Source organism: Callospermophilus lateralis, chromosome 13 (assembly GCF_048772815.1).
Source record: "Callospermophilus lateralis isolate mCalLat2 chromosome 13, mCalLat2.hap1, whole genome shotgun sequence".
NCBI classification, from domain to species: domain Eukaryota; kingdom Metazoa; phylum Chordata; class Mammalia; order Rodentia; family Sciuridae; genus Callospermophilus; species Callospermophilus lateralis.
Window position 1 is genome coordinate 94,494,492 of NC_135317.1, and position 26,322 is coordinate 94,520,813.

Here is a 26,322-nt window from a genome sequence, read left to right on the forward strand (position 1 = left end):
GAAGGAAGCAACTTCAACGTGCACCCAGAGGGGAAATAGGCGAATGTGAGACAGAGTGATTTGTTCCTGCTCCTCCTCTCTGGCTTTGAGACTCCTTCCTCCCTTTTCTTTTGACATATCTGGCAAAGTATAAATAGAAAAACAGGCCTGAAGATGCTGCAGTCTCTCTCTCTCTCTCTCTCTCTCTCTCTCTCTCTCTCTCACACACACACACATACACACACAAACACACACACACACACTTCTCCAGGGTCGAGAAGCCTCTTCAATGGCTGACATGCCCTGTCACATCTCCTAGGTCCCTCTCCCAGAATCCCTGTGGAGAGACAGCCACCTGCATCCTCAGATCCAATGCCTCAGGTTTCTGGGTATTTTTCAGTATAAAACACTGATATCCTCCCCTGATATGGTCTATTTCAGAGATTTACTGACAAGCTCTGTAGCTGGGCAAAACAAGAAAGAAACATTCTACAGATTTCAGACACATTAATGAACCTTAAAAAACCCCACAACTCTCGCATCATTAACCTATTAATTCAGGACCTCCATGCTAATCCAAAGCAACTCTTCATTCTCTTACTTCAGTCATTCTTAATACTGTGAGATTTCATTCAAATAATTTCTAGAACTGACTACAAATACACTGTATGATTTTTATGGGGATGTGAGATGAGATTTAACCTCTGCAGTTTCAAGACAAAGGTTAGCATTTTAAGGATTTCTCACACATACATTTTACTCGGCACGTCCACACACAGGTGACCCAGCATGCATGGAGCCCCAGCCACTCCTCTGCTTGAAGAAATTCAGGCACGGCTCGTGGGGTCACTGCAGGATCGCCCCAGCACACAGGTCCACGGAGCAGAGAGCAAGAAGAGCAGCAGAGATTCGGTTTCTTCCACTTGCTCTTGGGATCTTAAGTTGACTATATCCTGAGAGTTAATTCTTCCAGATGTGTAAAATGTGGTGTCTTACAATGCTCCCTGCTGAACTCATCAACAGAATTATTTCTAGAAAAGCTCAAGAAGACACCTGGGTTTTCCCAGCAAAGTTAAGGTGTCAATATGCAGTGTCCCTTCATAAGGAGAAATTTCACTCTGTGAATAGCAGGAACAGCCACAGCTGCCCAAAGCAATGGTATATTTTTATCTTATAACTAAATCTTGTAACTGATAGTGTTTTTTCCTTTCTTATGACTACAGGGAAACACGGGGCTGCTACATTTATAGACTTTTTTTTTTTTTTTTTTTTTGGTACTAGGTCTTGCTAAGTTGCCCAGGCTGAACTAGAACTGGAGATCTTGGGATCCTCCTGCCTTACCCTTCCTGGGTAGCTGGGGTTACAGGGGTGTGCCACCAAGCCCAGCCACAGACTACCTCTAATACCATAAGAGACTTATAGACTGTACTCTGGATCCAAGCCTAGGTGTCCATCAACGGATGAATGGATAAAGAAAATGTGTTATATATACACAATGGAGTTTTATTCAGCCATAAAAAAGAATGAAATTATATCATTTGCAGGAAAATGGATGGAACTTGAGAACATTATGTTAAGCAAAATAAGCCAAACTCTCATATATGGACACTAGACAAGATAAAGAAATAGAAAGGAGGGGGAAAGGATCTCATGAATCAAAAGTGGAGTAGAGTAAAGGGAGCAGGGGAGGGAAAGGGGAAGTACTGGGAATAGTATTGGCCAAATCCTATTGTTACACTGTATGCTAGTAAAAAGATGTTAACAACAAATGCCACCATTATATACAACTATAATGCATCAATAAAAAAATATGGAAAGAAACTTCTTTCCATTTCATCTGTTGGATCTATACGCCCTTTTTGTTTTAACTTTTTTGTCTTTTCTTTAAGAAACAAGCAAGTAAATAAAAACCTAGACACTGCTTCCCCACTGCAGGCCTTCCCAAGCATGGAGAGGTACCTGTGCAATCCTGAGTCACCTTTAAGCTCACATTCCTTACACAAGAAGACCCATTCCTGGCCTGTGAACAGCACTGGGAGGTGACCTAACATGGCCTTTGACAATCACTGAGAGGTGACCACCCTGGCCTTAACAGGGGTGGCAATACCATGTTCCGTTAAATGGGAATTAAATGTGGCTTCATGTTTTCTAAGACAGTCCTCATTGGATCTCACAGGGACATTTTCTAAAGTGGAGGTTAGGGAACTTAAAGAACTAAAAAACTAAAAACAATGGAAATGTAAAAACCACCCAATGACAATATTCTCCACAGAATCCATACATTAGAGACTGGGGATGGGATTCAGTGATAGAGCACTTGCTTAGCAAGTGTGAGGCCCTAGGTTCATTCTCTAGCACCAGAAAAGAAAAGAAAAGATAGGAAGGAGAAGGAGAAGGAGAAGAGGAGGAGGAGGAGGAGGAGGAGGAGGAGGAGGAGGAGGAGGAGGAGGAGAAAAAGAGAATCCACCATCATCTTAAGTAGCCACCTAAAGTCATCTGTACTTCTACAATGAAGCAAGAGAGTAGTAGACTTCAAAATATGTTTCTCCCAGTTTCTCTTTGAGATTTTATTAGATGATGAACAGCCTTATTAAATAATTTCTAAATATATAATCCTCTTGCATAATTGGTATCCCAGCTATATCATTAGCACAGCAGGAAAACATCAAATATAAGTTCGTATCTCACATCCAGTCCAGAACCCTCTAAGGCAAACTTGGCGGATGAAGGATAACTTCTGGCTTGTGATAGAGCAGAAGCTGATGGTCTCTGAAGACATTCACAGAACCAACTCTTTAATTATGTTCACTTTAGGAAAAGACGGCCCTGAACATCCTGATTTGAAAATGACCTGGAAAGCTGCTCTGGAGCCACACTCCACGTAAAGAATAAATAAATCGACGTGTTTCACAATCATTAATAAGGGAGCAACATCCCCTAGCCTACCAGCAGAAGAACTTAGACAAGCCAGCAGGTTTTTCCAAGGCTGTTTAAAGACCAAACCTGGTAACCAGATGGAACCTCAAGAACCTCAATGGTCTGGCATTTCATCACAAACTTTTCCTTCTGTTCCCTATATTCGTTTTTAAACAAAGACAGTAAAACACAAAGAACCAGCTGGAGTCATGGCACGTGTCTATAATCCCAGTGACTCAGAGGGCTGAGGCAGGAGAATTCCAAGTGCTAAGCCAGACTCAGCAACTTAGTGAAGCCCTAAACAACTCGGCAAGACCCTGTCTCAAAATAACAAATAAAAAGGACTGGGGATGTAGCTCAGTGGGGTAAAGCACGCCTGGGTACAATCCCTCTTACCAAAACAAAACAAAACAATCAATGAGGCATTTTTGTCTAAATTGGAAAAATTTCATTTCAATGTAGGGTTTTGGTGTTGCCTAAGAGAAGTGACTCTGGTGGATGCAGAAATTTAGGGAACAAATATTGTTGGCAAATTAGCCTTTCAATGCATCAGATAAAGGCTGTATTAGAAGAATATCTGAAAACTGACTACAAGTTCATGTTCAATACCATCATGAATCACAACCTTTGTCCAAATAAAGTTTACTGTGATTTATTTCAGTTTACACAAATATGTCTGCCTGGTAATAAACGGACCAGGTTTGTTTCAACATCACAAACCAAACCAAGGTTGAAACTATATTTCTTGTGCTATTACAAATTTGGTCAAACTCATTCAACAACTCCAAAACTTAGGATGAAAGCATAAAACCCAAGAATCTCCCTGAAAAATATCCTGTATTTCAGCATACCCTAATTTCTAACTATTCCAAATATCTTTACCTAGGTAACTATCAGGACATTACCTCCAGAGCTGTATTTCCTAAACAGACAAACTAGTCCACAGGTCTTTTATTGATAACATGTTTTTTCCCCTTTTATTGACTAGAACACTAAGTAAAAAAGAACATTGCAATATATTTAGTAGATACTATTTTAAAATATCTGACCAGATGCTTTATTTCCATTCATATTGAAAAATAAATTTCCTACTGTCCCTATAGCTTCTTCTCCATAGAACAGGTTAATACATCACTTTTATCTCTCATGTTGGCCAATTTTTCATACTTTATCCCTATCCTGCTGTATTTCTTTCCTTGCCATTACACCAATTTATATCAAAGTTTTGTTTCTCTTCTGCTGGTGTCTCCTCGGTAATGCTGCTAGGGAGGGAACATAAATAAGAGCAAGGCCAACCAGAGGAAGAGCTTAGGACAGTAAGTCACTGAGATGGGAAGTGACAGTGACTATCCAGAGCCTCTGGCGTCACAACACTGAATTCAATTCAGCAGTCTTTGTTCAGAAATGAACCAGGGTTTGGGAGGTGGGAGATGGGCTTCAAAGGTGGGGCAGAGCATGCAGATCAAGGCTCTCCTCTGCCAGTTAACGGGTGCCCTGCAAGGAGTTACTAATTCATGACCAAGAGGAAGATCACAAGTTCAAAGCCAGCCTCAGCAACTTAGTGAGGCCCTATACAACTTAGTGAGACCCTGTCTCAAAAGGGCTGAAGCTGTGGCTCAGTGGTAAATCATCCCTGGATTAAATCCCCAGTACAAAAAAATAAAAAAATTTAAAAAAAATTAAAAAGAGTTCTACTCTGTAAAGATCACATTCTATCTGTTTTAATTCACCAAGATTTTCTATTACAAACCCCTTTATTCTAGTAAGCCACCTAAGACAGTACTGGTGCTGAAAATCTGCCTGTGGGTCACTTTCTGCAGACATCCCCCCTCACCTCCAGCCCACGTTATACACTCCCCAAATTTCCATCACTACCTTAATTCATTTACTCCCTCAATACTGTGAGGTGATTTCTTCCTACAAAAGGTCAAGATCAGAAGGCAACCCGACATTTGAAGAACCTTCTACCAAGAATAAACAACCTATTTCTGGGTTCCTCAGCTGAACCTCATCTGAGCTAAGAAGAAACTAGAGCAAGACCCCACCCCACTTTAGCCCCCTGCTAGCCAAGGTCATCACAACACTAAGGAAGAAACTTTTCTTTGAACACTGAGTAAGAAAAAGAAAAGTGATGAATAGGAGATAAAAGAGTTGGAAACTGCCCATATTTCACCTTCTCTGCTACAATAACTCGTGGTAGAAAGAATGTTGACATCCAAACCCACCTGTTAGAGGTCACTGCGAGAACAGCTATGTGACAGAGGCACAGCCTTTGTTCTAAACTTTTCTGAGGGACCATTGTCAAAATTCAGTGAAAGGACCCTAACTGGCCACTCTTGTTATGCATGAGACTTCATCAGATTGGGATGCAAGAGAAGGGGTGGCGAAACCTGACCAGCCTTACAAATTCTTTTTCAAATGTCAGACGATTATTCCCAAAGGATGGCAGAGCCTGGGGAGGACATGCCTTGACATTCAATCTAGCTAGCAGCAGCTCATGCACTATTCCCATTTCCGAGTGCTAATCGGGAATTTCTCACTCCTCATCAACACCTCACTCAGATTAAAAAAAAAAAAAAAATCCCTCCTTGATAATGAACATTTCAACTGATAGCTCAATTTAGCAAAGCTGCAGGCCCTAGCCAATGATCCAAATGATAATCCTTTGCTGATATGGATTCAACAAAATGAATGATGAATGAAAAATAAAATCAAAGCAATAAGATATCCAGTAGAGCAGAGCCGGCTCTCCGCTCAGATGGGTCCCACTGATGGGATGAAGGAGTCTTTGGAGGTAGGGTCTGCTCCAGGCACAAATCTTACCAGGGTGCCCACTGTAGCACCAATTCATTTAGTTGTCTGTCTAGTTAATGAAAAGTCATATTTCAGTTCAGGCTTTATGTTTGATTTGCGAATCAACCACCGTCAACAAAAATAAACTGTCCCCCACTGTGATGAAATAATATAATGCTTACACATTTTCCAGTTTTAATACAGCAATTTGAATGTTTTGCTAAGTGTACTGAGTCATCTACCTACTCAACAAGGTGATACCAAATCGCTGTAATTTCTATTTAAGATATTTTTTTTCTTATTCTTAGCTGCCTAATCTCAGTCCTACTGAGTTATTAATTCCCCAACTGCTCTATCTTGTGTTTATCATCTGAGATAACAACGTTAGAGGCCATGTTAATAAAAAGTGCAAATAAGAACCCAGACTCCCTGCTCCTAGCAAACAGTTTCAGACTTCCCCGCCCACCCACACACCTTGGTGGAAGGTTATGGCTTTCTTCCCCAGATATCCATTAGTCCAACTACGATAAAATCCGTCTGTCTAAGCAGTGCAAAAACTAAACCCTGGTTCCTCTTCACACTGTTCCCTGTAACCAAGGTAGATTGATAGATAGATGGGACTTTTTATATAGAGTTCTTTACATTTAATAAAAGAAAGATAAATTGCTATGTCAAACACAATATTCACTTGGTATCCTGATAGCCATGAATGATTTGCTTGCAACCTAATACATCTCCTTAAATGCTTCTGTCCACCTTTCCCCCCATTCCCACCAAGGGCATGATGTTTCACAGGTGAACAGGTAAGAGATTTATTAATACCATCAAAATAACCCAGGATGATGTATTTTATTTGCTTCTGGAGGAAACAGTGCTTGTGGGGTTTTGGACTAAGATGCACTCGCTTGTTTAACAGGTGTCTACACTGCACTAAGTGGATACGACAGAGTTCAGGATGTGACCAGTAAGCAGGGCGGGGGCTGTTCATGCAGCTGCAAAAGAAAATCTTACCTGCAAGATTTTCAGAATTTTTCACATTAAATGCCACCAGACTAAATGCAATTGTATATTCATTCAATTATGGGAAATGCCATTTATACCTATTTAATTTCCCCCCTCACTTTAGACATATAAAATGGTATAGCTATAGTTAATTCCACATCAAAGACTCAACTCCAGAGAGAAGGAGGGGTGAGAAACAATCAAAAGAGGGGGAGATGCATTTACTCTGATGAACACATCCAAATTTGGAGCTTGGCGGCCCAGATTTCCTCTTACTCCTCCTCACAGGTGGCTGGCCCCGCAAAGCCCCATGAAGAGCAGAGAAGGTTCAGGTCCTTCCTGAACAGCCCTTTAAAGGAGCAATCAGGATAAAACACTGTGAATGCACTCCACAGTGTACATTTGGAGGTTATCTTCAGGCTGCGTGGAAACAAGGGGCACTAATCCAGATGCATCCCCTCGTGATTCTGAGCCTCCGTGGCACTGAGCAAGTAACCTGCCACATCTTCTAATGCAAATTCTATCTTCCAAAGAACCATTATGACCATTATTTGGTCATACATTTCAAGGTTTCCTTTCCTTCTTTTCTAAGGACATTTTTCCCCTGCCCTCACTCTAATTGTGATTGTCATTTAAGATCTAAAGAATGGTCCCCAACATGATCTTACCAGGCAGCCAAGATGGACCTCAGTGCACTTCTGTTCTGGATACACTCATTTACTTCCCTGCTCATCACAGGGGTTTATCTGATTCTCTAAATGAAAATCTGGTTCGTTTTTTTAATTGAGTAGTCTGAGACATGATGATTTTTAAAAAGTGAAAAATCAAAACACATGTAAGAGATTTTATCTGGAGATAACAGCATCATCAAACTTTCATTAAAGATGACATAGGAAGGGGGTGGGCATGCAGCTCAATGGTGAAGGGCTTACCTCACATGTGTGAAGCCCTGATTTCCAGCCTCAGCACCACAAAAGGAAAAAAAAAAAATTAAAAGAAAAGAGACTGTACTAGAAGAAAGTATTTTCCTCAATATTCGAACCTAGAGAAAACTGGCAGAGACTCAAATATAATGAAAATAGGAAGAACATATAAAGATGGTTTCAGAGTCATTATAAAATCTCTCCTCCTGGGCATGGAGTGGCACACAAAGAACCACAGATCAAAAGATCAGAAGAGAAATTTATCATTTCTCTCTTACACTGACCTCCTTTTGATTAGAAAATCATTTTTTGTTTTGCTGGTGCTGGGAATGGAACCCAGGACCTTGCGCATGCTGAGCTCTACCTCTGAGTCCAGCCCCAATGCCAGCTTTATTGTCATTTTCATTCCCTTGAAACAGCAAGCCCGAGGGTGCCCAGGCACAGAGGCAGAGCAGCTTTAGGAAATTCTGCCAGCCCAAAGCTGGAGGTGCACCGATGTAAAGAGAATGGCCAGAGACCCCAGGCAGCTCCTCAGTGATTTCCACATAACTGTGGAAGTCACCAGTTCTGTGTAAATGGTTCCCTAGCAACCAAATGCTCATTTGCATACTTCCCACCCCATCCCTTATATCAGCAGCATATTCTGGTGAAAATATCAGAAGGAAGGATTGGTAGGAACAGGAGAATTGTGGAGATAATCATCTACAAACTTCAAAGCAAAAAAAGAATTATTAGTGCTGAGTCTGATTAAAAACACGCTAACTAATGACACAGATAAAAGAGGGGAATAAGTTTAATTAGCTATTACAATCTGGGATACACAGGTTATTCTTTAAGAATGAAGATACCACAAGAGGTGCTAAAGTCTGACAAGTTGGAGAAATAGACACATATAGTCTTAATGCAAAAATGGGAAAATGGACCGCAAAGGTTTTGCACAGGCCGACCAGAGACAGGTTTTTGGAGTTCAGGCTAATTTGAGGATGCAAAACTAGGAAAGGCTTCATACTAGAAAACTAAGGAGCGAAACCCAGGCAAGTTTCCCACAGTCCAGTCAATCAAATTCTTTAAGGTCTGCAAATCTGTAAAAGTCAGAGGGGTAGAGAGCAACTGCCTAATGGTACTACAGAGAAGCAAGAACTCCCTCAGGGGGCTGAGGTTGTGGCTCAGTGGTAGAGCACTTGCCTAACACATGTGAGGCACTGGGTTCAGTCCTCAACACTACATAAAAACAAGCAAACAAACAAATAAATAAATAGAATAGAATAGGATAGAATAATGGTGTACAAACATGAAGTATAACTTATTCTTTAAAAAAAAAAAAAAAACTCATTTAGATACTGCAAGAACTGCCCCAATATAGTCAGGGATTTCCTTCTCTGAAATTTTGAGAAGAGTTGAAACAAAATTTCCTAGGATGGGTCTCAACATCTGAAGTTCTTAATAAGATACTTGGAACAGAATTTATGAAAATGGGCTTTGAAACCAGATAAATCTGCATTAAAATGCCACCATGTATTTCCTGTGTGATTCTGGACATGCTGCTTACTCTCTCTGAGTATCAATTTATTAATCTGTAAGAGGAACACTGTACCTAATTATTCACAGGACTATTTTCCAGATTAATGAGTTAGTGCACATGCTGCATCTGGTATACAACATATGCTGAATAAGCACGTGCTTCAATAACCTTCTCTCAATAAATGAAGTTTAAAATTGGCCATGATGAAGGCAGGCGTGGTGACACACACCTGTCATCCCAGCAACTTGGGAGGCTGAGGCAAGGAGGATTCAAAGTTCCAAGTCAGCTTCAGCACTCAGGGAGGTCATAAGCAACTTAGTGAGACCCTCTATCAAAATAAAAAAATAAAAAAGAGTTCAGGGGTAAAGCATCCCTGGATTCAATTGTTGGTACCAACAACTGGCCGTGATGATATTTTGTGTAAATGGTACCGAAAAATATATACTTAATGTCAAAACACCCACAAACACATGACTAGTTGTACCATGTAATAGTTACTTAAGTGTGCATACCACACGATGACAAATTTCTTGTTGCTTGACACAGACACTAAAAGCAAATTTTTGTTTTCAATCTTCCATATAACCAATCAAAAATTACTGCTGCTAAATAAGAAAAAGAGCCCGTGTTTCATCCCTGACAGAAGTTCTTCTCAAGCATAAACTTGGTTATTTGAGTTCTGGTTGGCCTATTCCTGGGTCTGGATTTTTGTTACTGTTTCTCTTGTTAAAAAATAGCCACGCGATACACATTTATCTTAACGTATAAAAGCAAAATGACTATCTATGTACCTACCTACCAATCCGATCATCACAAGTCCCTTTGAAGTGTTGTGTGGGTCCCTTCCAAGCACAACTTACCCTTCACCCCAGAAGAATCTACTGCCCTCCTGCAGATTATTTCAATCATCCCCTTGTTTTTCTGAGCAGACTTCTCTCATGTGAACAATACATTGCTTTACTTTAGCATTTTTGATCTTTACATGAATAGAATCATACTGCATTCATTATTCTTCTCTCTTACTTTTCCACTCAACATTCTGAATCGCAAAAGCATAATGCTGGGTGGAGAAGCAAGATAGAAGAATAATATAGTATGACATACACACCTGTGGTTACTCTCACTATGCTTTAAGATGAACGTAGCACAATGTCCTTATTCAATGTACTACTGATAGACACGTGGGCTGCTTCAAGTGTCTTGCTGTTATGAATGGCTCCGTTTGCTCTGTTCGTCCTCACACATGTGTCAGAGTTTAAGCTCTTACATGACCCAACTCAAATGAAAAAATTTATAATATTTGCATGGCAAACAGAGTTATTAGAGAAAAACTCTCCCACTCCAGCCTTACCTGCTCAATCAAGAGCATGCCCTGCCATGCTGATGGCTAAGGGGAATCAGAGGACCATTTTGCAAAACATTCCAAGCCTCTTTCCAAAACACTGAACCAATTTATAATGTCGCCAGCATCATATGCATATTCCTTTTGTTCCACATTCTTGCCAAAAGCCTGAGATTGACAGGTTTGCCAATCTGGTAGACAAGAGATAGCATCGCACCATGAATGGTTATAATATTAAAACATATTATACAGCTCTATGATTAATACAGCAGGGCAGTGGAGCATGAAGGGACAGAACTAAATAGAAAATGAGAAAATACAGCTGATTATTTATAGATATTAATTCTATAATGAATCACATCTCAAATCAGTGGGTCAAGATGGACTTTTTAATAATGTTTGTGAAACCCAGATAATCATGTAGAAAAAAATATAGCTAGATCCATTTCCAGTACCATTCATCAAAATAAAGTCAGAGGTTTAAATGCTAATGATAAAACCACACAAGTACTAGAAGAAAATATGAGTGACCCTCCGTATCATAATGCTCTCCAAAATGGCGGCCACTGTCCAAAGGTGGCTACTGAGCACTTAAAATGTGGCAAATGTGACTGAGGAATTGAATATCACTTCATTTAACTTTAAATTTAAATTGAAAAACTGATGATTCAGGTACTGGAAAACTTTCAAGTACACTTGGAACAACTTGGATATGTGAAATCTAAATACAGATAAAACATTTAAAATAAAAGTTTAGTGACCAGATTGAGGTATGTCAAAAGTTAAAACACACATCATTCTTAAAAATTTACTGCAGAAAACAAAGAATGTAAAATATCTCAATTCCTTTCAAATATTGATTACTCACTGAAATAATACTTTTGATATACTGGATCAAATAAAATATATTATTAAAATTAATTTCACCTGTTTCTTTTTACTTTTTTTTAAGGTAGCTGTTGAAAATGCACAGATGTGGTTTGGATTATATTTCTATTGGACAGTGCTATTCTATAACCTGGAAGTAAGGGAATTTTTTTCAAACCAACTCAAATCCATGAGGCAATTAAAGACATAAAACTGACCACACCAAGGGAAATAATTTGTATAACAGGAAAAAAAAGCATAATTGGAAAAGAAGAGAAGATGCTAAACTGAAAAAAAAAAGTTGATCAAATATTAGGAATAATATCCCTATGAAAAGACAATTCACAGAAAAAGAAAAGCAAATGATCTATAAAAATAAGAAAAAGAGCTCAAGCCGACTCATGATATTCGAGATACAAATCAAAGTTGCATAAGAGTATCATTTCTCACTATCTAGATAACAAAGACACAAAGGTTTCACTGATACCTGTTGGTGAGGATCCAAAAATACCAAATGTGAGCATCCACTTAGTGTGAAATAAATATTTTACAAGTTCCAAATAAATTTTTTACAGTATAATGTTTATAATTGTTCTATTTTAATCTCTTACTATTCCTAATTTGTAACTTAAATTTTACCATAGATATGAACATATAGGGAAAAAACTGTATTTACAGGATTTAGTAGTACTAAATCACACTTCCAATTGGGGTTGTGAAACTATACCCTGAGGACAGGAAGGGAATACCATATCTGGCAAAACTGAAATGCATTTATCCTCTGATCCAGCTACTCCACTTCTAAAAAACTATTGTAAAGATAGATTGGCACCAACATAAATATTCCCAAGGCTGTTGTTCATTACACAGTTAGTTCCGCTATGCATGTAATTCAGCTCAGGTTTTAGCTTCATTTGCAAATAAACCCCCACAACAAAAATAAAGGCTCTCCACTACAATGCAAAATCAAAACACTAGAAACAACCTAGTTTATCCAAATAAATAACTTAGATACATTAACACAACAGAATTTTTATTGCTGTAAAATGCAGTGACAAAATTCCATATATGGCTCCAGAGTAATCTCTGAAATATGTTCTTTAGAGCAAAAGAGAAGATGTGTAACTACAGTATGCTACCTTTTTTCTAAGAGGAAAAAAATAAAGATGATGTTACAGTTAACAGAAAACAACATGCAAAATGCACGTATGTTTATGTACACGTGTAATGTCTTACACAAATGCATACATAAAAACATATATATATATACATATACATGAGCTTATATCTGTGTCTCAGTAGATAGATATGCGTACATATATATTTTTCTAATTTTGTCCACTGAAAAAAACCTACAAATAATGACTGGTCTTGAGGCAAGGAGAGCCCTTACAACATGGACTTTGGTCTCTAAATACCATTTACCACTAGGAAGAGCTGGGGTAGATAAAGTACAAGATAAGTCTGAAATAGCCTGAATCTCCTGAATAATAAACCAGAAAGTAAAGAAGCTATCAAAGTCTATTATACTCTAACGGATTCAGAAGCCAATTTAAAGAGTATCCTGCTGACCAAAGACAATTTGAGCTTCAAAGGAAATAAGTGCAAGGAATTGAAACACATAAATTTTATTAAAATCCATGCATTCACAATGATACTTCAACAAAACAACCAAAAATACCTCATTGGTTTTATTTGGAGAATACTAGAAAATTAACTTATTCTGATGGTGGTTAAAACTGATGGAAGAAAACCAAGCCTTAACCTTCCCACACAAACAAGAACTCAAGGTAACCTCAGAATTGGTGCAGTTAAGTTATTCTTGAGGGAAAAACTCAAGCTAGCAAATGTAGAAGGGAGAACAGAATATCAGGATTTTATAACCCATACTGAAATGACAGTGGCCACCAATGGTTTCTAAGGGCCTGGGACAACTTCATTGTGGGAAATTAGGCTGACAAGGCCTAAATCCAACGATCAGTCTGAACTTCCCCAAGAGGCTGCATGTCCACAAATGCAGAGGTGACGTAAGGGACCGTACATAACACTTTCTACCATGGACTTTTCCTGAAGCATCTGATCAAGCTTCCAATTCAGGTCAAACTACCAGATTACAGGAAATATCATAAACACAGGAAAATAAAAGCAGCAGCAATCAGCAAACTACACGATGCAAGGAATCCTGTAGGCCAAAAAGGGTGGCTTCTTCCACAAACTTCTAGGGACGAAAAGGAAGAGGGAAAAATAGAAAATGGAAGACATAAATAAAGAGTATCCTGCTGACCAAAGACAATTTGAGCTTCAAAGGAAATAAGTGCAAGGAATTGAAACACATAGATTTTGTTAAAATGCTTGCATTCATAATGATACTTAAACAAAACAACCAAAAATATCTCATTGAAACACATAAATTTTGTTAAAATCCATGCATTCATCTCTCAGGTGTAGAAACTGTTCAGATCCTGAATACGACAAAGTATCATTAATAAACAACTGTGAGACAATCAAGGAAATTTGCTTCCTGACAGGATATTTGACATGAAAGAACTATTGTTTAAAAATTTTAGGCATGGTAATGATATTATGGTTATCTTAAAAGAAAAGGGGCCTCATCTTTTAGACATATCTATTATGCAAAGACAAGATAATACAATGTCTGTAACTGGCTCCAGAAAGATGCAGTAGGTAAGGGGAAGTTGGGAGTGGGAGAGCAGAATTGGCCCAGAGTAGTTGATCATTAAAAGCTTTCTGGAGAGCAGAAGATCTTAGATTCCTGTTTCAGCACTGCCAACTTATCAGCTATAAGACCTTGGTGAAGATCCCAAACATAATGGCCCTCTTAGTAGTTGCTGTAACTAGTGTTGCAAGCAGTAAAGATGATAATACATTTCATGTACTTAACACACAGTACCTGAGCACAGAGTAAGCACTAAAGATCTGTTAGCTTCTATTATTACTGTTTTCAATTATTGCCATTGTTATTCAGAATCGCCAAGATAGAGGAAGATGAACTGGGATAGCGTCTGTTGAACCCAAAGCCTCTATATCAAGAGGCCTCCCACACCTCTAAGGGGAGACTCTCAGAGGAGACTGAGAACAAGGACAGATGATCTCTGCAAAAGATTTCCCTATTTATATGACACACCCTTAATGACACTGCTTCTCAGCCTCCACTTCTGGAATTATACAATTAACCATCCTTTGTTATAAAGTTGAAGTTTAATGTGTCGCTACTGTTGACGGTTACTCATCTGCTGGGATGTAAATACCCATTTTTTTATTCCCTTATAAATCAATACACACACTCATAAATGATTAAACATGCTGTTTCATTATCCTCCCAAAACATTGCTCCAAATTTTTACTACATCAGGTGGTGGCATAAATTAGATAAGGTATACAAGACTAACAAAGTGATAAAAATTCAGACTCCCCATAAGCCAATATAACATCACAATGCAAAGCACCCACACAGCTTTTTAAACAGTGAGGAAATACCTGGAATCCTCCAACATAAGATAAAGATTTCCACCTCTATTAGTAACAGACATTAAATCCTGAGGAACCCTCTTAGGTATCATTTTATTTCTCTATGCGAGAATTCTAAGTGCTTAGAATTCTACCGAAATGGTCCTCTTTCTTTCCTGACACATACCTGGCCGGGTTCTCCTGCCTCTGAGGCCCTGCACCTTTCAAATTCCATCCCCATCCTTTTCTATCTCACATCTTACTGGGTAGCCTTTCCTGGAATTCACTGGGTCTGAGTGATCGATCTCACATCAACCCACAATGGTGACCCCACATTTGAAAAAAACTTTGATTCATTCCCTCATCTATTCAACAAATAGATTTGTGTGATGGGTGTCGTTTCGAATTGAGAGGATTAAAAAAAAAGGTAAAAACCTTATCAGGATTAATGATCGTCGAAGAATCACAGAAATGAAGGTGCGGTTATAATGCTGGGAACACGTGGCGGGGAGAAGTGGTGGTGCAGCAGGAGGGCCAGACAGAGGGACCTGACCTCACCATGGAGATCGGAGGATTCCCTGAGAAATCAAACTTGTACTCTGTCTTAAACTCTCCTCTGAAATTCAGGTCAGAATTTCCAGTATCTCCACCTAAGAGAATACATCATTATTTCAAACTGAGTTAATTGCCACTTTCCCACGCAACGCCATGACTGCCCACCTCAAGTAGGATCCATCCAGAAATTTTGCAATTATCCTTTTCTCCCTTCATCACTCTGAGTAATGAATGCCCAATTTTACTGAGACCTACCAATTCTGCTTACGAAATTCTTCTCCGAAGTGCTTCCTTTCTCCACTGGAAGGGATTAACTCAGCTCTCAGCATGGCCTACCAAGTTGGTACTAGAATCCACCGTTCTGTCTCTGTCCCTATTCTAGTCGCTTACCTACATTCACAAAAGAACCATCTGTGGGAAAATTCTGTTTCTTCCTTCTTTATAATCTTTCACCGTCTTCCATTGAATGAATGAATGGATGAATATATATATATATATATATATATATATATATATATATATATATATACTTTTTTTTCTTTCTTTCCTTTTTTTGGGGGGTAGAAGGGGAGCCTAGGGGTACTTTACCATTGAGCTACATTCCCATCCCTTTTTGTTTTTTATTTTGAGACAGAGTCCCACTGAGTTCCTGAGGCTGGCCTCAAACTTGGGATCCTCTTGCCGTAGTCTTCCAAATCTCCGGGACTATGGGCATGTGTCTCCCCCACACCCAGCCCATTGCCTGTATTTTGAGCAAACATCAAACCCTATGATTTGACCTAAAGGCTTCGCATGGTCCAAGAGTCTCATCTCCACAGTTTTCCATCACACATGGAAAGTCCAGCTACAGTGATCTACATCCATGTGGTGTGTCTTCCGCCTGAAATGCCCTACTTCATCTTCCCTCTGCCCCCAAACCTTTTGTCCCCAAATGTCAATCTACAAACCAACCTACAAGTCCACAGTAAAATGATAAAAATAAAACTACTGAACCAATGTTAGTCCCCCAATATTTTTGGAAATGTAAGCCTTAGCCCAGAGGACTCCTGTGCAGCTTTCAATACAATAGCCCAAATACCTCCTTCTCTGGAGCCTTCTATGACTTCTCGATGCTGGGGAACCATATAACCTATTGCCCAACCTGGAACCCTCTTCAAGAGTAAAGGGGTGCTATGATTAACATTTGGACAGTGAGAATAAACCAAGACCGCCCCAGGGAAACTGGGGTGTACTGCTGGCCTATCTCTAGACCCAGCTGGGTATTTTCTTGTCTCAGTTCCCAAAGCTCCTCTGTCTATTCACTATACATCATGGTTCGCATGTCAACTCCCCTGCTTATCTGAGAACTGCACCAAAGCAGGGCTGGGCCTTGTTATCTCTGTATCTCCAGCATCTCTCTAGTGCCAGGCACCAAGATGACACAAAGCATCAAACAAAAGTAAATGTTTGTTCAATAAATTATCTGCACTAATAAGAAAGATTAGGTGCCTTAACCTTGACCAACAATTTTTTTTTTCTAGTTCCCATTATCTTTTCTCGGTCCAGACTCTACTCTTTTGGTACATGAGAGCAAGATTGTCATAGGAAAAAAAAAAAAATCCCAAGCCTCAGATCAACGACTAGCTGTCAATTAACCAATAGCTACTTATTCAGCACAATTGACCCTTCAGGCTTAGAGAAAAGATAGAAGAGTTTACATTTGGTTGGGACCAACCAAAAAAAAAAAAAAAAAAATCTAGAAATGATGGTCTGGGGTATAGCTCAGTGGCAGAGCATTTGCCTAGCATGCACGGGGGCCTTGGGTTCCATCCTCAGCACTTGCACAAAAAGAAGTATGTAAATGAAAAATAAATAATGAAATAAAAAAGACAAAATAAACTTCACAGGAGTTCATGGAAGGACTAGAGAACCTAATCTTATGGCAGAAAAAGGGTTCCTTGAAAAAGATGGGATTTGAGCTGAGATTTGAGAAACTGCGTCAACCTCAAGAGAAACAATAAAAGGGAGATATCCCAAGACAAGGCAGGGTTGGTGTTGGGGAGACCTTGAAGGTAAGCGTAAGATTTGTTTGGGGAGTTGTTATCTAGACCATCATGGACTCCTGGACAAATGTCAGAACACTGAATTTTCAGCAAATATGAAGCAACTCAAAAAGGTTCCTGGTTGGTCAATTCCTTCATCAAAATAGTGTCTGCCTGAGACATGGGACAAAGTATGTGCTGCTTATTCCTTTATAATCTGTTAACTGTAAGAACTGTTACAAAAACTATCTTAGGAAAATTACTTTTTGGAAGAATTTTTTTTTAAAAAAAGTGTTCAAGTCACATGCTCCTTGGCATGTATGAACTATCTATTCTCGAAAAAGCTCTGTGCAGACCTCACCTGCAGCATCTCCTCCCTCAACCCTGGGCCTCTTGACCCTCTCATGAAAGAAATGGTAGTGTGACTCTAGGGGCTCTATCACACACACAGACCTCCTGGTTGACTTTGGGGTTTAATGGGTGGCTGTAGCACACATGATATCTCCTAAATTGTTGCTGACACTGTCATTTACCACTTGAATCTGTGATGGCCAGTATAAAAAAGTCCCCCAAAGCTGGGGGTGGTAGCTCACTGGCAAAGCGCATGCTTAGCATGTGTGAGGCACTGGTTTCCATCCTTAGCAACCAAGCCAGGCGCTGTGGTGCACGCCTTTAATCCCAGCGGCTTGGGAAGCTGAGACAGGAGGATTGCAAGTTAAAAACCAGCCTCAGCAGTGGCGAGGCACGAAGCAACTCAATGAGCCCCTATCTCTAAATAAAATACAAAATAGTTCAGTGGTTGAGTGCCCCTGAGTTCAATCCCCAATACCAAAAAAAAAAAAAAAAAAAAAAAAAGTCCCCACATCTTAGTGAAAACTACCCACTTCTCTCTCCGTCCCCTTTTCCTACCCAGCTCTGACTGGCAAAGCCATAAATCATCAAGAGAAGTGAACTGTGTCTTTAACAATGAACTGAAACTACAGCAATACCCACCATAGTCAAATAGAACCAGCTTCATTAAAAAAAAAAAAAAAAAGACAAAAACGGAATTCAGCAAGGTTCAGTGGCACTTGCCTATAATCCCAGGGAGGCAGGCTGAGGCAGGAGGCTTATAAATTAGAGGTCAGCCCAGCAATTTAGGAAGGCCCTGTCTAAAAAACAAAACAAACAAACAAAAAAAAGGTACTAGGGCTATAGCTCAGTGATAGAGAGAGAAAGAAAGGGAAGCCTTACTTCACTACAATCATCTCCCTGCTTTACCTAAAGCGCCTTCTTCCAAAAGCCCTTCAGCACTCAGGATATTGCACAATTTGCGTTAGATCTACTTTTTCAAGTGCAATTTTCTAAAAAGACCAATCCACATTCACACACGATAAGTTAATGAGGTATGTTTTTCCAGTAGTAATCCTCAGTTTATCACTCCCCGCCACCACTAACCTTACTAATAAACTCAACATAGACTACAAACTTACAGGAGAAATCAACAAAATTAGGTCTTAGCCAAAGAATCTTTACTTGGCATAAATGTGCCCTTGTGAGCTTTACAAAATTTTCATGAACAGCAGTAAAACCACAACAATGAGGGGGAGAAAACGTGATTCAAGTTACAGTCATATTTATCTAACTAACTGGGGAGAAAAGGGTAACGAAGATGATACTAAATATACCGTTCCACTTGAGTGATTAGCAAGGAGAATCTGGCATGCAATGCAGCTTTTGGAAGGGTGCTATTATGAAAAGCTCAGAGATGCTTTCCAAGATTTGTTGTCCAAATCTTTCAAAATAACAATGATCATCAAGATATTTCCTTTATCTATCCTCCAACAGAGGATATAAGAGCTAAGTGAAGAACCAAAGTACTTTGGCTATTATTAAATGGCTTAAGAGGCTTAAAAAGTCAACAATATAACACAGGAGAATCAAAAGTGAAAACAAAGACACCAAGATCCCTAAGCTGGAGGGTGCTCTGATCCCACCCCACTCCACCCCCAACCAGGCGTGAAGTATGCAGCCGTCGATTCGTGAATGCCATAAACACATCTGCTCAGATGGCGGGAGCCCGGGAGACAGGCAGAGGCAGGTAAGCGCTGGAAGATCTGAGGCTGGACGGGGAGAAGTGGGTGGGAGGAACAGGGGAGGAGGCGTGGGGCAAAGTAGGACAGCAGCAGAGGGGCCCCGAGGGCAGAAGGGAGACGCAGGCTGGGAGCAGGAAGTCCACGGTTGGACAAACAGGTGGGCGGAGTCGGAGAGAAAGTGACTCCGGAGAAGGAGTTGAGATGCCTGAACAGCTCAACGGGCACCAAAGACTCGCCTCTTGCAGGCTCAAGTATGGTGGCAGGATAAGAAGCAGGAGGGATTTAGGGATGGAAATATGTAGAAATGAAAAAGCTTCAGAAAGAGGAGGAAGGTGGAAGGGATATTGGGCAGGACCAAGAGGTCAAGTCAGCCCAAGGGAGGGGAGAGATTTCCAAGAGAGCCACAGGGTGCTGGGAGCCTGGGGGAGCTCCATAAACCAGGCAGGGCTCCACTTTTCCTTCTTCCAAGTTACTTGAGAGGGAGCAGCAGGGAGTGTGATAAATCAAGAGCTGGGGCTACCTGAGCTTTGCGGTATGTCTCCACCACTCCTTGATCCAGGCACTCAAGAGAGACCCCACCCCAGCATGGAAAACCCTGAATGCTATGACTGCAGTCAAGTGTCAGATGAGACAGGCACAAAAGAAGGACCTTGAAAACCATAAGGCACGCTAAGTAGGAGGCACAGTTATTCACGAACCCTCCTACAAACAAGGCCAAGCCACTATCATGAGGAAATGAGTATTCGTCAAATAGGGAAATTGTGTCCATTCCAAGTGAAGATGCCCCCACCCCCCCCCACTAGGAATACCAGTTATCTGACAGAACATCACATTTGATATGTTTACTTGTCAAATATGTTTCAACATTTAAAAAAAAAAAACCCTACCTGAGGCATAATATGGAACTCTTAATAAACCATCACACAGGTTTATTAAAATTTATGTCTGCATCTAATGTATGTCTCCAAGGTTTTGACACATTACAGATCTTAACTAATTAGGTTAATTCCTTCAATTTGATCACTCGCCCAGTGACTTCCAAGTGCAGAGCTGTGTGCCAGCTGCTGGGGGGGGGGCGGTGCTGAGATGAGCGAGACCATCCACCCCGCCCTCCAGCAGCCTGGCTCATCAGGCTTCTCAGCTCCCGTCTCAGACAGGGGCAGTGACATGTCCTTCCATACATGAAAGGAGAAAGCAACCTCACATTATGTGACCAGCCCACAACCTAGGACATGCATTTTCCAGCAACATACTAAATAAGAAAGTAAGGAAACTTCCTAAAACCTGGTGACTGCAGACACTATGTGTGTTCATGCCTGTGTCTCTCTGGGCCCTGCAGCCGTCCAACAACTCCTGTCCTAATTGCATAACCACATCATGTCATGTTGCTTCTTGTTGCAACTGTAACTTGTAAAATTAAACTTCAGAACTGAGATAGTCAAGCTAAATAATTGCCTACTTTAAAATATGAATATATATAATTTACATGCCACTTCAGATAAGCTCTTGAATTATGATATCTGAAAGTCAAACTGTCACCATTTTGAAAAATATGGTTTCACTGTTTCAATTTTTCCTGCACTCAAGCCCTGGTTTGAAGTTTTCTAAGCAGTATTTTATACTATCTATTGCAACTTGCTTTCCATGTTTCAACAAGAATCTATTTAAACACAATTTTTCATCCCCCATGCTATGGGGCTTTAAAATTTAAGCTCAAAGAAGAACCATGAAATAATAAAAAATGCATTGATTTGCTAAAAACATTAATAACCATTAATAAACACTCACACCGACACAGTCTCTTGTAGCCCTCCATTCACCTTGGGCACCTTCATTAGATCCATTTCCAAAATAATATTTTCAAGATTTCTGCATTTTCATGAACCTAAGTTTCATGAAATATCTGAGTGAATTCCTATTTGTAAGATATGTGAGTTGATTTACATAGTCAATATATTCCTGAAAGGTGGGGGTATATCAATTTTTATATCTAAACTATTTTCATGTAAACTGGTATTTTAAGTCCCATCTTCACTTCCAACTGATAGGCAGCAACGTACCATGCAGAGGGCTCACTGGAGTGCTGCTGTCCATCCACGTGCTCTCCTCATCTCTAACTCTCTGATGAGTCTGATTTCATTCCACCGTGGGGAGGTCCAGAATTAAACAGTTTAAGCCATATAAAACAAGCAGTGCCCACAATCTGAGATGTCAGCAAAACAGCAAGAGGGAAGATACAATGAAGACACCCAAAAGCAATGCCACCCGCCCCCTTCTGTTTAGTTCTAACAAGCTGGAGAAAAACAAAGTACTGTATCAGAAGACAATGAGGTTTGGACTATTTCTCTGTTAGTCAGCAATCTCCTTCTATAGTCTCCCTCCAGAATTAATTGTCATATTCTCTCCTTGGGGCCATTCTCAAAGAAGAGCTGGAAGGAAACTTTGAAGGACAGAGAGACCCACGATCTGTGTATTTAAATTTAGTGTGTGCCAGAAAAGGTGCTTCGTATGGTCGCAAGTGATATAACAGGTTCAAATGAAGCCTGGGATACTCAGACCCTATGGGAGTAAGTCTCCTGCTCTCTCCAGTTCTGATGGGAGGAATGGTAACATTCCCTGTCCCAGCCCCTGCTACTGTCTTTTCTGATAAAAAAAAAATAAAAAAAAAAAAAAACATATCCAGTAGAAGGGGGTCTCAAAGGGCCTAGAACAAGCTGCTCTGACTATAACAGGGCAGAGCTTGCCTGATCCCAAATTCAACCCAGTGCAGAGAGGCCCCAGCAACCTGTGAATGATGCCTTGGTACAGTGTTTTAATCAGCCACAACAAATAGCAAGAATTAATGGGCAAACTCTTGATTTATACCTGTGCTGCTTCAATACGCCCAGATCACCTTTGACAGTGGCCAAAAATCCTTGTAAAACAAAATAAGGTGGGAGGGGAGGAAGGATGAATTACTGACTGGCTTAGAAAACAGAAATCCGTTCTCTCAACTCAAAGTGAAACTGAGTCAGCGCTGAAGAAGGAAGCTAGAACCTTCCCATCCTTTTAGGATGAACTTTTTACACTGGAGGATATGAATCCTCTCTACCACCTAAGGCCATAATTGAGGGGAAATATTCCCCAGATGAGATGGGCATCTAGACAACATGGGCACCTCACCCCTCCTACAGCATCCACCAATCCCTTGTCTTCATGACTTTCCCAGCAGCCCTCTAGAGCAGTTCTCTGCTGGGTCTGCACAGCAGGAAACATTAGGGGAGATTACATTTCCATGCTGCATTTGTGATCCATGAAGTGCTAGTCCCAGCATCAGTATAATGCCTATAAATACACTCGGTTGTTCTATCACACCAGCACTTCCTACTTTATAAGCAGCAAAACAAAAATAGGTGATCAAGTCCAAATTCATTTCCATGTCTGATCACCAGCATTTCTAAACAGCCAATACAGAACATGTTCTTACTGATCCTATAACTCAGCTCTAGTAGTCTAAAAAAAAGGGGAGGAAAAACCCCAAATTCAGCATCTCGGACCTAAAAGACCCTCAGAAACATCTTCTTCCCCCACTGGAGCTGAAGTAGCTCAGGCCCTCTCCACCCATGATTTTTCCCATCCTGGTACATCCCAAATTTACCAAAATGAAAGGTTATTCTCATTAGGTAGAAGGTGAGCCCATCCCCTTGAATAGGAAGGTTCGCTACATATGTCTGTGTAATGAACTTGTCATTTCCCCAAATGGTCTAAAAGAAAAAAGAAAAACAAAAGTACTGCTTGGAATCTATGGTGTGTCAGCCCCCTCCCAAGTCTGAGTCAGAGTAAAGTGTCTGAGGTTCTGGTTGATCAGGGCGTATCACTTTCAGAGTTGCTCCAATAACTGAACTTATGGCTGTCTTCCAGCCAGAGAACATAAGCTCTATCTATTTTAAAACAATTTTCCTACCCCACATGCATGGAGGTATCTCATAGGCTGTCAACTTCCTATTGGAAATAAATCACTTCTCTCTCAAACTGTGCTTGCCATCTCTCAGGATTAATGCGTGTTTATGTGGGTATATTTTTATCTTTGACCGTGCAACTCTTGGAGCAAAGAAAACCACCCCAATTTTTACCAAGATGCCTGAGCCATTCACAGCTTTAGAAAAGAAATGAATGGGTGGTGAGAGCCCTTGAGCCCAGGGACTTCTCTCACACAAACAGTAAGTAGGGAAAGGGAAAGAAAAAAAAATCCCTCTGTAGCGAGAGGGGGGCAGGGTGGATGATAGGGAAGGACATTAACCAGCAGACCAAAGGCAGCCACGACGGCGGCCGCACTTCGCAAACTGCCTGCAGAGGGGAGTGAAATCTGTTTCGTACACAATAACCAAGCACCCTCTGGCTGCTCGAATGAGCACGAATGATAAATACGCCGAGGAGGGCAAACATGCATAGAAACAAGCCACCCCGGAAAGGTCAAAACTTCAGGAACCCCGGGAATCCCACCACCCACATAAACACATCAGTCGGTACGAGCGAAGAGAAGAGACTTGGATACTTAGCAAAGGATCTAAATTTTGTTTTTTCTTTCCAGCTCCGGCGTGCAAAGTACAGCGCTTACAGGCAAAGCTAGAGAAGAGCAGGAAGGCTGAGGGCGGCGGGGGGTGCGGGTGGGAAGGGAGGGGTGTCTAACACCAGCCACCCAGGCCTCGATGTGACGAAAGTCGTCAGCAGCCCCAACCGCATCCCAGCCCCTCCACCCCGGCAGGCAGACGCCCCCTGCAGCTCCCCCACCCAAGCTTCCGTCCCTTGCAGCAGCCCCACCAGCCCCGCACCAGCAGCAGCCCCGGCCCGGGCACAGCGCCGGCAGCGCCACGACCGCGGTTCCCATCCCTTCCGCGCGGCAGACACCCCGCAGGCCTCCCTCCCAACCCACCCGGGGATGCCCGGGGAGCCAAGCCCGGGCGGGCAGCGGCGACAACTCCCCCCGCCCCAGGGCTGGCTGGTGATGGCTCCCGCTTACCTTGGGCGCTCGCGGGGGGGCTGAAGGTGGCAAGCCTCCCGCCCCCCGCCCCTTGCCTCCTCGCCTTTTTTCTTCCTCCCTCCTCCTCCTCTTCCTCCTCCTCCCCACAGTGTGTCCGGGTCTCCCCCTCCTCCCCGCTGCTTGGAGTAACAGCAGAAAACCCCGAAGCCGGGCCCGCGTGCGTGCGTGCAGGAGGCGGCGGCGCGCGGCCAGCTCTCCAGTAACTGAGCGCGGCGCGCAGCTCCCAACTAAAGTGTGAAAGAAGCGGTGGCCGCGGCGGCCGCGGCACGGATCGTCCCCCCGGGAGTGGGCAGGGAGCGAGCGGGAGCTGGCTGGGAGCGAGCGAGGGAGGGGACCGGGAAGGAGGGAGGGAGGGGACCTCCTCGCCCAGTCACTCACTCGAGGGGCGGGGGCAGCCAGACACTCCCCCGCCGCCAGTCCCTCCCAGCGCCAGGCTCCCGCGCGCGTCCTGCTCCCCTCCCCCGGGGAGGGGCCTGCGGAGGCCGCCCGGGCGCGGCGCACTGGGGAGGCAGGGCCGGGGCGCGGGCTCGGGGACCGCCGGGCTGCAGGAGGGATATCTGTGTCTGTGTGTGTGTGTGTGTGTGCGTGTGCGTGTGCATGTGCGTGTGTGTGTGTTTGCGCGCGCTCGCGCGGGGAGGCCAACTGGAGAGGAGACTCGGACTGCAAAGCTGTGTCCCTGTGGCCTTCCTGGGCCTGTCACTTGGGTGGTAACGTGGGAGCCGAGGGACTGCTCGCGAGCCCGCGCGGGCGCAGCTCTGCGGGAGATCCGGGTCCAGCGCGTGGCTGTGCCTGGTGGCAGCAGTCGGGGGAAGAAGGCTGGGCATCCTCGGCCTGCGCGCGGCCCCTCCCCTCCCAGGCTACGCTGGACCGGCGGGCGCAGCCAGCCTCCCCAGCCCCGCCAACCAACCGCCTCCACCCTGCCCCAAAGCTGCGGCGCCTGCAAGATGAATGAAGCACCGGTGACTGGGTGGACGCTTCGCTGGAAGACAAGACCGGAGCCCCGCGCCCTTCTCCCTTTCCTGGCCTCCTAGGACCAAGGTCTGGGGCCGCGCCTGCCGGGGGATGGTTTGGGGTCTAAAAATATCACCGTCCACCACTTCATGCGTCCAGTTCTTTGCGGCATCTCACAGAAGGTCAACCAATTTCCTACTCTCTCTTCCCGGCACGCTGGTGTTTGATGTGAGCCCTGAATTGATCTCCCTACACTGATAGCCTTGGATGTCTTTTGTGCTGCTTCCCCCGCGCTTCACTGCTCCTTGATTGCCTTAGACACGCGAGGAATGTCAGGCCCCCAGAGTGAGGACACCCAAGAAAACAATAGAGGCAAGAGGTCCTCCGGGGGCCTCGCGGATTACTCACAAACCCAGTCGTTTTCCCCGTTTGGCCAAGATGAAGTTGGAAAGTGGAAAGAGACACAGAGCCGTGGCAGTGATGAGACACTTAATTGAAAAGCAAATTCATAATTCAGCTTAATGAAATGACTTAGTAATCACCCATTAATGTCTAGGAAATTAGCTTTTTTTTTTTTTTTAATGGTCTTCCCATTTCCCATCCTTTTATCAGCCTGAAGGGCTAGTGTCACATTGTTCCTGAAATTAAACTTGGATATTCTTTGTTATTATTATACATATTCTAGTTTATTTTTTCTTTGTAACCCGAATTCTTGGTAGTGTGGCCACTTGAAAAGGAGTGGTTAAGAGGGGAGAGTAGACACATTTGGGTTTCAATCAGGGGCTGGCAGCCACCATCCCCGTTCCCATTGGTAACTTGTTTGATATCTTTCCCTCTTTTTCCTCATCTGTAAGATGGGATTGATAACTAGTAGTTCCTTCTTCACAA

At 42.3% G+C, this 26,322-nt stretch overlaps 1 protein-coding gene across 1 annotated transcript in view; it reads right to left on the bottom strand.

The window, feature by feature from the left end:
* C13H1orf21 (chromosome 13 C1orf21 homolog) overlaps nucleotides 1-24,754 on the bottom strand; it is a 207,994-nt gene extending 183,240 nt beyond the window's left edge. The window contains exon 1 of the mRNA XM_076873064.2: nucleotides 24,463-24,754. The gene's annotated coding sequence lies outside the window, so the exon portion shown is untranslated. The remainder of the gene's footprint in view (nucleotides 1-24,462) is intronic.
* Nucleotides 24,755-26,322: the final 1,568 nt, after the last annotated feature.